Below are 17,735 nucleotides of genomic sequence, written 5' to 3'. Positions count from 1 at the left end.
CCTATTGTATTGAGTCCTAGACGTCATCTAATGTACAAGTTAGAAAGTAAAGTATTTTAGAGTAATAGAAACAGTCAAGACCACTGTTACTTTCACAAGTAACAGCAGCCTGGATTGTTGCCTCAATTCGTAACACTTGAACACTTTCTTATCTTTCAAAAGCCATTTACGTGTCCTATATTTTGAAAGATAACTTTCAGATTTTTTAAAGGATTTGGCCTTCTAGAAAAAGTAGTTTGAATAATTATCATTTCAAAATATTTCCTCTTTGTGCAAATTTGACCCTTTGGTCTTTCATAATACAAGAAATGCTTTTTGCCATTTTTGTGAAAACTTGTCATCATGTGACTTGTTTTCCCTTCTTTGTTTTCTGAAATTGTATGATCTCTTTTGGATAATTTCAAACACTCTTTCTCTCTTTTGCCTTTTGAATAAGAACCTTCTTTGGTGCAAGTTTGGGAAGTTGTTGAGACTCATCACATGTGATGGTCTTTGACCCTCAAAACCCTAACAACTCCCTTGCTCATCCTCTCTATAAAAGGCGTGCCTCTTCCTCTCATTTCCTCAAGACTTTTTCTGAGATTTAATCTAAGTTTGCAAATTGTTTTTCAAAGCTTAAAAACCGAGTCTTTACTTTGCAAAGCTTTTAAAAGTCTTCAAGTGTTACAATCATGGCTACTGTTACTTTAACATACTAGACTCTCTCACTTATGAATTGTTGATCTTGTAAAAGTTGTCCATCTCAATTCTTTCTAAGAATAAGATGTTGGAGTTAGTGTCCTCCACAATAGTGCGTTAACATAATAAATCTCATTAATCGAATATCATCAGATATTTATTTATTTGATCCTCGTCAGTTGATTAACGTAAATCGATAACGGTTGGCTGACTAGAGTTTGACGTTATTGTCGTGAGACGGCGGTGATCAACTGACCCCTTTCGGTCACACCTAAAGAAACGAACCCCAATTGATAACTAATTAATTGTATGAGATACAATTTGTTTAGTCCCTTGATTTATAGACTAAGAGGTTAGTCGATTATTTTTAGAGAGATTTCGAGTTGCGAACTCGAGGAGCGACAGTTATTATTTAATTATGCGATAATTGAATAATAAGTTTTGGGAGACGGGTTTTAGTTAATTAACTGTTAATTTACTAAAATTGTACTAATTGATTAATGTGATTAATATTAGTACGTAAATAATATGTGTAGTGGTACACGTATATTTACAAAGTGAATTGGACGAATTAATTATGGAAGTATTTAAACATGAAACGATGTTTAAAATAAAAATTACACGGATTTGTGCGACAAAGATAAGAACCAACATGGACCCGTAAATGGTCAAGTGGACCGTGTAAAATAAGTGTAGTGGATGATTACTCACATAATCATTTTACCTTATTTTGTATACTACCATAATTTATCTTATATAAGATTTTGCATGTGATGTAAGATGAAAAATATAAGACAAAGTTTGTACACTCCATCACTCCACCAAATTCCACCCGCCACTTTCACATGTATACTCTCCATTTGTTTTGTTCATTTTTCAACACACTACCTCACTACAACACACAACACTTATGCATGTGAACTTTTTTCTCCAACATCTCTCTAAAATAATAAGCATCTTTTTACTAAGTTATTAGTAAAACAAAATTAATACTAAGAGTGTTAGTATTATTAACATATTATCAAGGGTTAAATTTTACTAGTATCTAGTTAATACTTGTAAAATTATTTGGGTGTAAGTTCTTGGGTGGATTAAGGAAGGAGACCTTCTACTTTGGAGGGTGGTTTTTGGAGGATCTCCCATATTCATATAGCTCAAGAACAAGCTAGTAAGGTGAACTAGTTTGTGCCCTTTTTACCATTAATTCAATGTAAGGAAATTGTTTTTCCTTATACTTTCTTTTTATGCTTTCATATTAGCATGCATGTTACATAGATCACCTAAATAGCAATTTATGAGATAAATTAATTTTATTAGAGAGTCTAATATGGATCTATGATCTTTCATAAGATAGTGGAAACTTGATCCTTATAACATTCTAAGTTTGTGTGTAGAGTTTAGGACGGAGTAGTCTCCAACTCTTTGGTGTTCTTGGGAGTGTTCCAGAATACTAAAAATTTTTGTTTCAATATTTTGGGTAATTTTTCAAATATTTTGGATTTTTACTTAAATATTATGATTTTATCAATTAAATTAGCAAAATATCACCAAATCAAACTAATTATTTATCATAAAATTAGTGAGGACTAATTTTGAGGTTCAAAACAGTTTGGACAATTAGTTTGGACTTAAATGAGATTTAAGAGTTAATTATTGATTTTTACATGTTAAAAATCGATTAAATCCACAAAAACCGAGATGGATACCAACGAATGATAGATAGGGCGATTTTGGCATCATATCTACAGCATTTTAAGCATATTTATTTAAGTTGAATGAATGATTGTCATTTATTTAAAGTATTTATCTTGTTGTGCCTAGTATGGCCTAGTTAATTTTAATCGTTATTACCCGAAATGTATGGGAATATCGATTTGTTTGTAATTAAATACGATCTCGTATCGTCGGTTTGTAATTAATTAATAGTTTTATTTATTTTATTAATTATTGTATAATAGGAATAGCTATGTAATTCAATTGTAATAGTTATTTTTACCGGCGTTTCCAAAAGACGGATTACAACGAGACGGAGTCTATTTTTGGAAGGTGTTCCAAATCCCACAAGGAAGAGCCACTTATGGAATGAAGAGGCAAGGGACCAAGGAGTTGGTTTCCGAAATGTAATAGACTAGTTTTTATTAACTAGGTGGCCATACTAGGATTTATTCATATGCTTACATGTTTGCTTGTTTTATTTTCGCGCATGCCAAAATCGCCATTCACATGCATTTTATTTTCGCGGTTGTCAATTCACGTCATTTACATTCACCGAATTAATTCACTTATAAGGAATTTATGACTAAATTTATAAGATCTCTCACATAACTAAAATTGAGATTAGCCTTACCAATTAGTAACACCTATGAATCTCTTGTTCATTAGAGCCACGCTCGCCCAAGCGGGGTGTTCTCTTTTTACCTTGGGTAAGTAGGGTGGTAAGTTGTTATCACACGCCAAAATTGGTTGGACTCAACGGGATATAAGACGGTCTTGTGTTCCGGGGCTAGTAGATGGATTTAAGGAAATTCGTCGACCAAGAGTTCTAGAGGTAGAATTAGTCAACGTGACTTACCGAATTTACACAATTATGGGATGTTTCGCCCAAGCGATGCCTATTTTTGTCTAAAGACGGATCTTGGAATCATTTATATAATTTAGTGGGAGATCATTATATAAATGTTAAAACTTGTTGAACATGTTTTCGCAAGTATTTTTAAAACATTGAATGGTAATTTTTCCTATTTTTCGTTCTTTTTCATTAATGTATTTACTATGACATCGCGCACTTCATCCTCCTTTCATCCTCTATTTATTATTATACTCGTTTCGTTCTTTCATAGGAAGCGGTTTCTTTGAAAGAATTCGGTAGCAATGATTGGTAACATGATTTACTAATTCACCTACATAAGCTTACAACAATTATTGCGATTATTATACAACTTAACATCCATACATATTTAAAAAGGGGTTTTCATGTTGCAAACTCATATTACGAGTTTAAAAGGGAGTCAAATTTTATCAAGAGAGTCTTGATTTCAAAAGTGACACCTCCGTCATGATGATGCATTTTAGTTTTAATTACTCAAGTGTAATTCAAAAGTTTGCGAAAAGAGTTTTCAAAAACACTTATAATACTCCAATATGATACCGTCAAATGGCTCACTCCGAGAAAGGCCAAATCGATTATTTATGCGCTAACGAGTTTAGGCATATGATAACAATTGAACGGTTAGGTAGTCCAATTTCGCAAGAAGTTGAGATTTTGCCACATGTTGCACTCACTTTATAGTAATTCACTCTTACTAAGTGTATAAAATATCACGAATGACATGAAGAGAGGTCTTCATGAGATTCATTTTTGTTTGATTGAAGCAACGAGGAATGTGAAAGTGAGTGGGAGTTAAGAAGAATCAACCCTAGATGTATGCGATAGGACAAAGTTGAAGGAGACATCTACTCAATGGATAGGCTAGTTCCACTATCTTAGTATGAGATACCAAGCAAGGATCATTTCTTTGTAAAGAAGTTTACATGAATTGATAAAACGTAAGACGTCTAGCATAAGACATTTTTTGTATCGAAATGGTGCTAGATTAGCAGTGATTTCGATGGGGACAAATGTACCTAAATTTGGTTTTAAAAGAATGTAATCATCTATGTTTATACATAGAAGGTATCACTTATGTGATTTAAAACAAAATGTTGTACCTACTCCTATGATAACTTGGTGGTTGGTTTAAACCACTTAAGTTAGAGGAATTTTACATTCTTCATGAAAACTAAATACTATCTAGTAGATTTTAAAGTCTCTAATCCGTTGAACCCAATTGATCAAACCTCAAGTAAATTCATTTCAAACGAGTAAACGAAAAGCACATTGAACAACCATTTGATTGTGAGTCTTATGGTATGTGTGCATGTATTATGTTTTTCTTTTGCAGAAAAGAAACACAATAGTGAGGTGATTGACCATATACATGCGGATGTGTAAGGTCGATAGTTGGTTATATATATATACTTCGTTACTTTTACCGTAATGTTAAGTAGATATGAAAACCTCATATCTATTTAATAAGACATAAAAGTGATTTTTGAAACGTGGAATATTTTCAAAATGAAGTAGTAACCAAAAGCACTTCAAGATCAAGATGTTGATCGGAAGTTTCAAAGTAATGACTTTGAAGATCAAATGGGTAATATCAAGTAATAACCTTGATAATCACTAAGAAGATTGTGAACCAGTTCACATAATACCTTCTCCTTGGGACACCGTAGAGTATGGTGTAGTCAAGTATATAAACCAAACTTTATGAGATATAGTTTGAGGTTTTTCACAATTTTGTAAGCTATTTTCTCACTAAAAGTTTAAAACCCGACTATAATAGCCCTAATGACTCCATATGATATATGGGTAGGGAGGGTCCCTAACTTGTCATTATTATACATTTGGGACCATAAATGTTTATGTTCAGAACCAATTTATGTATTTGTGAGGGTTATCCAAAATTGAACCACTTGGTTTTTACTCCTCCAAAACGAGAACAAAGAGTTTGTGGCTCGTAATCTTTGTCTTTCTAGAAAGATTTTCAATTTCTCGGAAGACAGAGTGGGAGAAATTTTGAACTTGCGGAAGTCCAAGACCCACAAACTGAGTACAATGCAAGAAGACGTTCTTTATTATGGCTCAGTGGTTATAAGGAGATAATTTTGCGATAATATTGCGTTACTTTTCAAAAGTGACGAATCTTAAACCCTCATCAAAGGCTTTTCTATAGTATGAACTCTATGTGATGGCGTGTCACCGTGCAATTCAAATTGATTTCCTTGCACACGATGCGATAAGGAAGGAAACACGAGATGTTTTCGAGACTTGATTTAAGGTGAATACTTTGGTTGGTTACCTTGATCTTGTCGTAAAGGTTACATAAGATGTTTAAAATTTGGGCTTGTTATAGAGAGTTTGTGACAACCCAAATGCCTTTATCAATTTGTATGGTCTTAGCAATATAGCTTCTCATGAGGATGAGATTCGGCAAATAAATAATGAAACTTTCTCATTGGGAGAAGTTTTGTTGATCTTGTCAATGTTAAGAAGCCTAGCATGCTTGAGAGATCCCTTTTGTGATCTATATACGTCAAAGAGTTGGAACTTTGGGTTCAATCATGTAGTCTATCAAAATGGTATTACTCGAGTGTCGAGATACCATGATGATACATGGAGTTTAGTGGGAGCTAAAGTGAGTTTCTTAGTCTAAATATGTGCTTGACATATTAGTTACTATAAATGTAGCTAAGGTGATGTTTCTTAGTCTAAATATGTGTTTGACATATTAGTGACTTGAAATATTCTCGGGTGAATATTTGAGAGTAGCATGGTGCATCATAAATATCCGGATCTAATGAGATATATCTCCATGGATATTAGCATTATAGTCAAGAGACTTATGTGATATGATTCTTGACTCGTTCGAGTTGTTGAACAATAAATATGATCTCTTGTGCTTCCGCTGCAGGATCTATTAAATATGCTAAAAGCTTCTCTCATCGGGACTTATCATGTTGAGAATATGAGAAGTCATTACCAATCATTTTCTAGTGAGTGTCACTAGATGATTATCAAGAGCATCCTTGAGTACTTGAGAAGCACTGAGGATTTACTCTTGACTGGAGGAATTTATGAATTTTGTGTAAAAGGATTACACGGAAACATTCCTATGCTTATAAGATGTTATGGGCCTCGTTAAGGAATGATTAGCATGTAAGAGTGCTATGTGCATAAAGAATAATATGTATAAGAAGTTATACATATGTGTATAAGAAGTTATACATGTATAAAGCTAACATGTATGAGGAGTCATACATAAAAGATGTCATATGAAGGATGTGTATGTATAAGGGTTATACGTACAAATCATGAACGAAAGCTAAGTACATTACAACATCCGATGTTGTAAGAGAGATAGTAGATAACCGGAATTTAATGGGACTAGAGTAGTTCTGTTGGCCGAATATCGTATCCCAAGAGACTGTGAAAACAGTGGGAGTGTTTGACTGGCTTTAGAACCAGAGTCTAAAAACTTGTTTAGACATGTACTTAGAAATGATCTATGTGATGAAAAGATTGCATAGAACAAAGGAAATTAGCAATGGAAATTAGAGTGATGCAACTGTTGCTAATCCTCTAACCAAAGCCGTTGGCATAAGGTAGACATGATGGTTATGTCATTTCAATGTGATTGAAGAGTATACCTTAATTGCTAAAGATCGTTATGTAAATATTTGATAGAGTATTGATATTTACATAAGTGATGATCGCATTCATTGTAGAGTTTCTTTAAGAACTCAATTATTCAGTTTGACTGAAAACCAGAATACCTTGTTTATCTGAATAAGTTGTGGAGACAATGTTGAACAATATTCAAGTGAATAAGATGAACATTGTATTTTGTCCCTAGTCACTTAATGAGGTGACGTCTCGGAGTGACTAGATTGTAAGTCGATTGATGGTTGTTCTACACCATAAGGTCATATGTGATGACTGGTCGATTACATAGGCAGAGTGTGTGACACTTTGTCGGACAGTGACCATTTAGAGAGTCCCTAAGTTCTATTATAGACGCCTGGTCATGGCAGGGATCTCTAAGATGTTCTAATGAGTCGATTCTTTTGACTGGAGACTATTATCTGAGTAAGTGCAGTTTCCGAGTGACTTTGGTTTTTGTCCTAGGTCGTGCCGTGAAAGGAGGCCAAAAGGGCATTTACTAGGTCATGGTGATTTGTATTGTGCAATAGGATAGATAGGGCATATAGAAATTGTCCACCCACGTTGGGTAACTATATCTCAAGGCCACTCGAGGAGTTAATGACTACAAATGCGTGGCCACGCTCGGAAGTAATCTGTGAGAGATTTTTCCGGTCAAGTAGTCACACTCCCGATCGAGAAAACCACTCGCGATGTGTTCATGTGCAAGTGCGACCTGAAAGACACCTTGCATTGACTGGGAGATTAAAACGGACAAGAGAATTGGTAGCGCACACCTTGTGTCGGACAAGTGGGAGATTGTTGGAGTTAGTGTCCTCCACAATAGTGCGTTAACATAATAAATCTCATTAATCGAATATCATCAGATATTTATTTATTTGATCCTCGTCAGTTGATTAACGTAAATTGATAACGGTTGGCTGACTAGAGTTTGACGTTATTGTCGTGAGACGGCGGTGATCAATCGACCCTTTTGGTCACACCTAAAGAAACGAACCCCAATTGATAACTAATTAATTGTATGAGATACAATTTGTTTAGTCCCTTGATTTATAGACTAAGAGGTTAGTCGATTATTTTTAGAGAGATTTCGAGTTGCGAACTCGAGGAGCGACAGTTATTATTTAATTATGCGATAATTGAATAATAAGTTTTGGGAGACGGGTTTTAGTTAATTAACTGTTAATTTACTAAAATTGTACTAATTGATTAATGTGATTAATATTAGTACGTAAATAATATGTGTAGTGGTACACGTATATTTCAGAGTGAATTGACGAATTAATTATGGAAGTATTTAAACATGAAACGATGTTTAAAATAAAAATTACACGGATTTGTGCGACAAAGATAAGAACCAACATGGACCCGTAAATGGTCAAGTGGACCGTGTAAAATAAGTGTAGTGGATGATTACTCACATAATCATTTTACCTTATTTTGTATACTACCATAATTTATCTTATATAAGATTTTGCATGTGATGTAAGATGAAAAATATAAGACAAAGTTTGTACACTCCATCACTCCACCAAATTCCACCCGCCAATTTCACATGTATACTCTCCATTTGTTTTGTTCATTTTTCAACACACTACCTCACTACAACACACAACACTTATGCATGTGAACTTTTTCCTCCAACATCTCTCTAAAATAATAAGCATCTTTTTACTAAGTTGTTAGTAAAACAAAATTAATACTAAGAGTGTTAGTATTATTAACATATTATCAAGGGTTAAATTTTACTAGTATCTAGTTAATACTTGTAAAATTATTTGGGTGTAAGTTCTTGGGTGGATTAAGGAAGGAGACCTTCTACTTTGGAGGTTGGTTTTTGGAGGATCTTCCATATTCATATAGCTCAAGAACAAGCTAGTAAGGTGAACTAGTTTGTGCCCTTTTTACCATTAATTCAATGTAAGGAAATTGTTTTTCCTTATACTTTCTTTTTATGCTTTCATATTAGCATGCATTTTACATAGATCACCTAAATAACAATTTATGAGATAAATTAATTTTATTAGAGAGTCTAATATGGATCTATGATCTTTCATAAGATAGTGGAAACTTGATCCTTATAACATTCTAAGTTTGTGTGTAGAGTTTAGGACGGAGTAGTCTTCAACTCTTTGGCAACCGGAGTAGGTTGCGAGTTGGCTTGTTCTAGAACGGAGTAGTTCTTGAACTTGTGTCACAACCGGAGTAGGTTGTTGTCCTTTTACTGTACGGGTTTTTTAGTAGTCGGAGTAGATCACTAAAAGAAATCAATAAAAAGGAGATTGGACGTAAGCACTTGAGTTCTTGCCGAACCAATTCAAAAATCTCGTGTTTGATCTTCTTTGTTTTATTCCGCTGCTCTTCATTTTGTTTGCTTTGCTTTGCTTAACTTTCGAAGTAACAGTTCCATATACTGTCACATTTGGTCTGCAGTCTGTACTCTATAAACTGAGACAAATAGCTACAGTCAGAACAGTTGTTACTTTCATTCTTCAGCAAACATTCATTTTAATACTCGTTTAATCTTGCAATATTATTCGAAGTATTCTCTTATCTCTTTTGTTCCTATAACTCACTTTAAATCAATAAAGTTGAAGTTAAAATTTTTAAATAGTACCTAATTCACCCCCTCCCCCTCTTAGGTACTTGAATCCATAAACTCAACAATTGGTATCAGAGCCTCGTGCTCTTGATCGAGGCTAATCGCCTTAGAGTTTGATTCGTGGGTAATGGATTCCGAGAAACACTCCAAGATCCCGGTCTTTACCGGTTCGAATTTTGGATGGTGGAAACTCAAAATGGAACATTACATAAAAAGCATAGACTATCAATGTTGGAACATCATCCAAAATGGACCTCTTGTCATTGAGGAAACCGATATCTTAAACGGTTTCACCAAGACGAAAGAGGAAAGAAATTACAATGAAAATGACTTCAAACTTGCCGAAAAGAACTCCAAAGCAATGTCGATTCTTCAACGTTGTGTTGGTGTGGGGGAAGTTAGTCGAATCTCCGGATGTCCTACGGCAAAATCTATTTGGGATTCCCTTGTACTTGCCTATGAAGGGACGTCCCAAGTAAGAAAACACCGTGTTGACCTTCTCATGCAACAATATGAGATGTTTAGAATGTCAAAGGACGAGTCCATAAATAGTTTCTCTTCACGTTTTTCTTGTATTATTAATGAGCTTAAGAGTCTAGGAAGGAATTTCGAGTCCGAGGACATCATTCGAAAAATCCTTCGTAGTCTAATCTCTAAGTGGCAACCCAAAGTTACCGCCATAGAGGAAGCTAAAGACTTGTCAACCCTATCTCTTCATGAACTAATGGGATCACAAATGGCTCACGATTTTAATCTCGACAAGCATTCTAGTGAGTCCTCAAAGGGAAAGAGTCTCGCCCTCACATCCTCTCCAAGTGATGGAGAAGATGAGGAGGAAGACGAGTTTGCTATGTTCACAAGGAATCTAGCCGGGTTAGTCAATGGTCAAGGAAACAAAAGGTTCACTAATAATTACTCGAAAAAACGCTTTCCTAAGAAACGACCTTACTCCACCGTGGGATGCTTTAAATGTGGTGATAAAACTCACCAAATTAAAGAATGTCCCAAGTGAGATGATATCAAATCAAAGGAAAGAAGAGAAAAGGTTAAAAAGGACTATAAACATAGAGTCATGAGTGCTATTTGGGGAATGTCCGACTCCGAGGAAGATGAGGAACTCATCGAGGAGGAACTAGAGACCAAAATGTGTCTTGCAAATCATCTTAAAGAAAAGGTCTTAAAAACCTCAAAAAACGAACACTTTAGATGCCTCATGGCTAATCCCGATGATTCCGAATCCGATTCCGACAACGAGGTAAATCATCTAAAGGCCAAGGCTAGAACTTACTCCAAAGAGAAAGTATGTAAGCTTCTTGACCAACTTTTTGATAAGTGTCGGTTTCAAAATGATAAGCTTGAGGTAATGCAAAATGAGATTGAGGAAATTGCTCAAGAGAACTTTAATCTTAAAAATGAACTAAAAGCAACAGACAGCGTCACTGTCACCTCTGAGGCTTATGATGAAGTTAAAAGAGTCAACAAGTTAAACAAACATTTGACTAAAGAACTAGAGCGTCTTAGGATGATCCCCACGGACGTCCCTGACCTTGAAAATGTCAACACTACCTTGGTGATGCAAGTTTCCTCACTAACCAAGGAACGTGATGATCTTTTGAAGGATAAAGATGCTCTCGAAAATGAAGTCTATGACCTTGTGGTTGAGATTGTAGACCTAAGAGAAACAGTCTGGGATCTGTTGCTTCGACAAACACTTAGACAAGTCCAAAGAAAAAATTGAATGCTTGGTCAATGAAAACAAGTGTCTAAAAGATGAGGTAGCGTGTCTTAAGAAAGAAATAGAGGTTCTTCATGAAAGGCTTACCTTTCTTCAAAAGGGTATGCCCGAATGTAGCACTTCTAGATCTACTCCTCATCATAGATCCGATGAATTCGTTGATCTAAGCAAACGTCTTGATGAGATGACACTCAAGTATGAAGAGTCCAAAGAAAAGATCGGATATCTCGTGTCTAAACTCAACAACCACACCCATGACTTCATAGTTGAGAAAAGGTTGTCTTTAGAAAGTGTTAACAATGACGAACTCAAGAGGGAAAAAGAAAAGAATTTGCATCTCCTCTCAAGAGTCAATGACTTGATCAATGAACTTGTAAAAGCCAAAAACATCACTGAAAAATGGGAAGGAAGTCAAACCGTGTTAAACTTTCTCACAAGTCAAACCGAGAGATGTAACAAAGTTGCTGGTTTGGGCTTCAAATGGAACAGTCAGACTGACTGTTGCATCCAGAGGCCTAAAACTGATTTTAGAAGAAGGAAATACGTGGGTCTTCCCGAATACATTATTTGCAACTACTGTGGTAAGAACGGTCATGTCTTTAATGGTTGTAGAAAAAGGTTCGAGGACATTAACAAGAACATCAAAGTAATAAAGCAAATATGGATTAGGAAAGACACCGTAAGATATGTTGATCACAAAAGGGGACCCAAGTTTGTTTGGGTTCCTAAACTCAAAATCTAATCTTGTGTAGGGCTTGGTTAGAGGCGGCCGCAATTGGTACTTGGATAGTGGATGATCTCGTCACATGACGGGTGATAGAAGCCAATTCCTCTCACTTAAAGCATACAATGGTGGCACAGTAAGGTTTGGTGACAACAAGAAAGGTGAAGTAATTGGCATTGGAAAAGTTGGTAAGTCACCATTACTTTGTGTCGACAACATGCGGCTTGTCAAAGGTTTGAAGCATAATCTCCTTAGTATTTCTCAACTTTGTGATAAGGGTAATATTGTAGAATTTAGTGCTAATATGTGTCGAATAATTGATGCCACTACTAATGAACTAATACTCAAAGGAAGACGTGTCAAAGACGTGTACTTAACTAATTTGAACACTCTATCCGGTCACACCATGTCTTGCATGAGTGTAATGAACAATGATCCTTGGTTATGGCATAAAAGGTTTGGTCATGTTAGTACTAAAACTCTTAATACCCTTAAAAGACTCGACTTAGTTGAAGGTATTCCCAACATGAAATTTGAATTTGATAAAGTATGTGATGAATGTGCTAGAGGCAAGCATGTTAGAAGTTCCTTTAAATCCAAAAGAATTGTGAGTACATCTCAACCTTTACAACTTCTACATATCGACTTGTGTGGACCAATGAGAACTAGAAGTAGAGGTGGTAGTCGTTATGTGTGTGTCATTGTTGATGATTACTCTAGGTTTGTTTGGGCACTCTTCTTAAGCTCTAAGAATGAGGCATTTGATGAGTTTCTAATTTGGTTAAGAAAGATTCAAAATAAACTTGATTTAAAACTTGTTTCAATAAGAACCGATCATGGAACCGAATTCGAAAACTCATCATTTGGTGCTTATTGTGATGACAATGGTGTAGACCATAACTTCTCGGCTCCTAGAACCCCACAACAAAATGGTGTGGTTGAAAGGATGAATAGGACCCTTGAAGGTATGGCTAGAACAATGTTATTATGTAGTAAGTTACCTAAGAACTTTTGGGCCGAAGCAGTAAATACCGCTTGCTACATTCATAATCGTGTCATGATAAGGAGTATCTTGAATAAAACTCCCTATGAATTGCTACGTGGAAGAAAACCCAATATTTCATATTTTAGATGTTTTGGAAGCAAATGTTTTGTTCATAACAATGGTAAAAACAACTTGGGTAAGTTCGATCCACGTAGTGATGAAGGAGTATTTATTGGGTACTCCGATCATAGCAAGGCCTATAAAGTTTACAATAAACGAACCATGTTAATTGAAGAAAGCATCCATGTCATTTTTGATGAATCTAGTGTGCTTGGACAGGTACAAAACGTGGAAGATGATGATGATGATGATGATGATGATGATGAGTTTGAGATTGAGATTGGTCTTGTTCGAAAGGACTTCGTGTTCGAGGATGTAGAAGCTCCCAACGCTGACTCGCAACAAACACGGGGACTGTTACCTTCAAAGGAAGTCAGCAGCTCAGGGGGAACACGTAGCACACTGCCATCTTTGTTTCTTCTCTGGATGCAACAGACCCAACGATCGTTGCCTCCACCTCCGTAATCGAATCAACCCAAAACAGTGATGATGCGAGATCACTCCAAGCAAAAAGAAACAATCCATCGTGGATCGATGTCTTTGTTGAGGGGGAACAAGAAACCGTTGTTCCAAAGAAGTGGAAACATCAAAGCTCTCATCCACTCTCTAATCTCACAAGCGATCTCAACTCGGGAATTCGAACAAGATCATCCCTCAACAATCTCGCTCATCTCAACGAATATTGTGCCCACAATGCCTTCCTTTCTCAAATTGAACCCTCAAATGTAACAGTCGCTCTGACTGATGCAGACTGGTTGCTTGCCATGCAAGAAGAACTCAATCTATTCAAGAGAAACGAGGTATGGCACTTAGTCCCTAGACCGCCTAATCGTACCGTCATTGGTACTAGGTGGGTCTTTCGCAATAAGCTTGATGACTCGGGAGAAATTGTAAGGAACAAGGCTAGGCTAGTGGTGCAAGGTTATAACCAACAAGAGGGTATTGACTACGATGAAACCTATGCACCGGTAGCTAGACTTGAGGCCATACGATTACTTATAGCTTTTGCGGCTCACAAAGGCATTAAACTCTTCCAAATGGATGTTAAAACCGCTTTCTTAAATGGATATTTGGAAGAAGATGTCTTTGTAGAGCAACCACCGGGTTTTGAGAACAATGATTTGCCTAACCATGTTTTCAAATTAGACAAAGCTCTTTATGGTTTAAAACAAGCACCTAGGTGTTGGTATGATAGATTGTCTAAATTTCTCATTGAAAATGGTTTTAAAAGAGGCTCAGTTGACAAAACATTGTTCTTAAAGTCACAATGATTTAACTGTTGGTTGTACAAGTATATGTTGATGACATTATATTTGGTGCAACAAACGAACTCCTTTACTTATATTTTTCGGAACTAATGAAATCGGAGTTTGAAATGAGCATGATGGGTGAGCTAGGATTTTTCCTTGGGCTCCAAATCAAACAATCAAAAGATGGAATCATGATTCATCAACAAAAGTACATTAAGGAAATGCTTAAGAAATTTCGGATGACAAATGGTAGGTCACACGATACACCTATGGTAGCCGGGTCCAAATTGGACAAAAATGAACTCGGTAAGAATGTTAGTGAAAAGGTGTATAGAGGTATGATAGGTTCACTTCTCTACCTGACCGCAAGTCGTCCCGACATTCTCTTTAGTGTTTGTTTATGTGCTAGGTTCCAAGCAAATCCGAAAGAATCCCATTTTAAAGCCGTTAAACGAATTCTTCGGTATTTGATTGGAACACAAGATCTTTACTTATGGTATCCCTTACATTGTCCTTTTGATCTCATAGGCTTTTCGGATGCGGACTATGCGGAGTGCACGGTTGATAGAAAGAGCACCTCCGGAATTGCAACATTCTTGGGTCCTTGCTTGATTTCTTGGGGCTCAAAGAAACAAAACACGGTAGCTCTTTCAACGGCCGAAAGCGAGTATGTTAGTGCCGCACATTGTTGTTCTCAATTACTTTGGGTAAGACAACAACTCTTGGATTTTGGTATTATTTTTGACTCTGTTCCCATAATGTGTGATAATACGAGTGCAATAAATATTTCCAAAAATCCTATTCAACACTCTAAAACCAAACATATTGATATTCGTCATCACTTTATTCGTGATCATGTGGAGAAAGGACATGTTAGACTTATCTTTTGCAAAACCGAAAATCAAATTGCCGACATTTTTACTAAGCCACTTGCAAGAGAACATTTTGAGAAATTTAGACTAGAAATTGGGTTAATTAATTGCTTGTGATTTTTAGTGTGAGTTTTGCTAATTTCCTTAATTGACTAAACTAAAATGGACATATGTTATTAAGTGTTCTAAGTGCATTCATATCATTTTTAGACCAAAAATTGACACCATATTTGTGAGTCGATAATCACTCAACCTCATATCTAAATCTATGTTTATATTATGCTACCTTGCGTTTTATTTTTGAGTGATTAATTTAATTAATTTGGGCCAACTACCCCACTCACCTCATTTATTGTTTGGGCCACCTATCTCCCTTAATCCCGTCCAAATCCCTACAACCCACAAACCTTTCACCTCCCAAACTCCCTCCATCTCACCTACCCTTTAACTCCCCTTTTACCCACCATGGTCAAAACGTCCTTCAATACCACAATACCCATCAAAACTGTGAAAATGACTACCCCATCCGTCACATCTGACCCATCACCTACCTCTCAAACCATGCCACCTCAAAAGGATTCCTATGCCTTTCCTCGATAACCAAACCCATCCACAACTCCATCACCTACCCCTAACCCAGAACCACCAAACCCTCACCCAACACCTATTGCCACTCTTCCACCAACCACGGTCCCATCTGACGACGTTCCAATCTCCACCATGGTTGGACGTCGAACCCGAGGAGGTCGCAAAAAGAATACAGCGGTCCCCAGCTCCTCCGTCGAAACTGTGAATGTGGATGTTGATGAGAGTGAAGAAACTTCGGTTAGTACAACTGAGAATCCGACTATGTGTGCCGATCCCACTCCGACTCCGGCAAAGAAAGGTAACAAAAGAAAGGATAAAGCTTCTTCATCGCAATTACCCCCTATTTCCGAAAGTGTCGAACAAAGTGACATTGAAACCCCCACAATCAATCGTCCTGTTGAACCGTCTCTTGAACCTCATTCCAAAAAATCAAAACCTTCAAAGAAAAAATTGGTATATCTCTCTTCTTCTGATTCCGTATCCCTGATTTCCAAATGGGATATGGCTAGTGTTTGGCAACAACTCGAAAACCTGGATCTCCCCACCTCCATTTACAAAAATTGTGAAAAATTGATAAAACCCCAAAGCCATTCACTCCCCTCGAGTTTATCATCAGTCTTGGTACGAATCTCCTGCTTTTCATCCCGTCCGAGATATGATTGCTGCTCAAGGTTGGGAAAACCTTCTGGAAATTCGTGAACCCGTGTTTGTAAGTGAAGTGGTTCAGTTTTTCGCGACTGTGCATGTGGACAAGTCCGGTGATTTCCTCACGGCTAAGGTAAATGGTAAACCTCTTAAACTCTTTCAATCTCATTTTACCAATGCTCTCAAATTCCACCCGAAGGTTATGACAATCTCCCAGCCAAGGCTTGGGTTCCCTTACCATATGCCTCTCCTTTATCAGTCGCAAAAGTCGTGTTTCCCAAAGCTGTAACTTGTGGACCCGTAAGTAACACCACTATACCCTCTTCTCTTCGCCTTATTTTCAACATTATGTGTCGCTCCATTTAACCTTCGGGTGATCGAGGCAAATTATCCATAGCTCAACAATACCTCATTTATCACATAGCCACTCACAAAAAGGTCAACCTAATTGGGCTAATGTTCAAACGCTTTGCCCTCATCTCGGCTAAACTCCGAAAACCCTCAAAAAGTGTCCTTCATCTTCCCTATGGTATGTGATTGTCGGTGGTGCTTAAGGCACAAGGAGTCCTTATTAGCTCGAGTGTGGGATCTTTGGATATGTGTGACACGATGAGTGATGGGCAAATGGGAAAAATGTTGATTAAGGTTGAAAATGATGAACTTATTTCGGTGAAAATCAAAACGGATCCGGAGGGTGGGTCCTCTAGTCATGTTGGTATGGGTAATTTGAGTGAAGTGTTTCAAGCTATTGCGGATTTGAGTGCTTGGGTGAAGCAAGATGCGCTTCAAAAAGATGCGGCTATCTCGGCTCTTGCCTCCACCGTGGACTTAATTCGTGGAGAGGTGGATATCATTTCCACTCTTGTCTCAACCAAGGAGCACGGTGACGATGGTGTAGCTGACCCGTTGGATGAAGATCCCTTGGGTGAAGAGTCGGATGGTGACCAAGCCTCCTCCCCGTAACCAAACTCCCCTTCCTTTGTTATCCTTGCCTTGTCTTTTGTCCCACCTTGTTGCGCCCCTTTTCAAACTTTGTTTTTCACTCTTAATATTTTGCTCGGTGGTGTATGTTAAACTACTTTTAGCCGTGGTGAACTATGGTTAGACTATGTTTAATCCGTATGTTTGTGTTGACCTTGTTATCTTGTCACATTTATATGTGTCTTTTTGTGTTTTCTTATGTGTGTTTCCTCTTGAATTCTTTTGACATCCCTGCCCTTTTTGATGATGTCAAGAGGGGGAAAAGGTAAACTCATGCTCTTAATCTCTTTGCA

The sequence above is a fragment of the Silene latifolia genome, chromosome 8, assembly GCF_048544455.1.
Source record: "Silene latifolia isolate original U9 population chromosome 8, ASM4854445v1, whole genome shotgun sequence".
Taxonomy (NCBI): domain Eukaryota; kingdom Viridiplantae; phylum Streptophyta; class Magnoliopsida; order Caryophyllales; family Caryophyllaceae; genus Silene; species Silene latifolia.
This window is presented reverse-complemented; position numbering follows the sequence as displayed.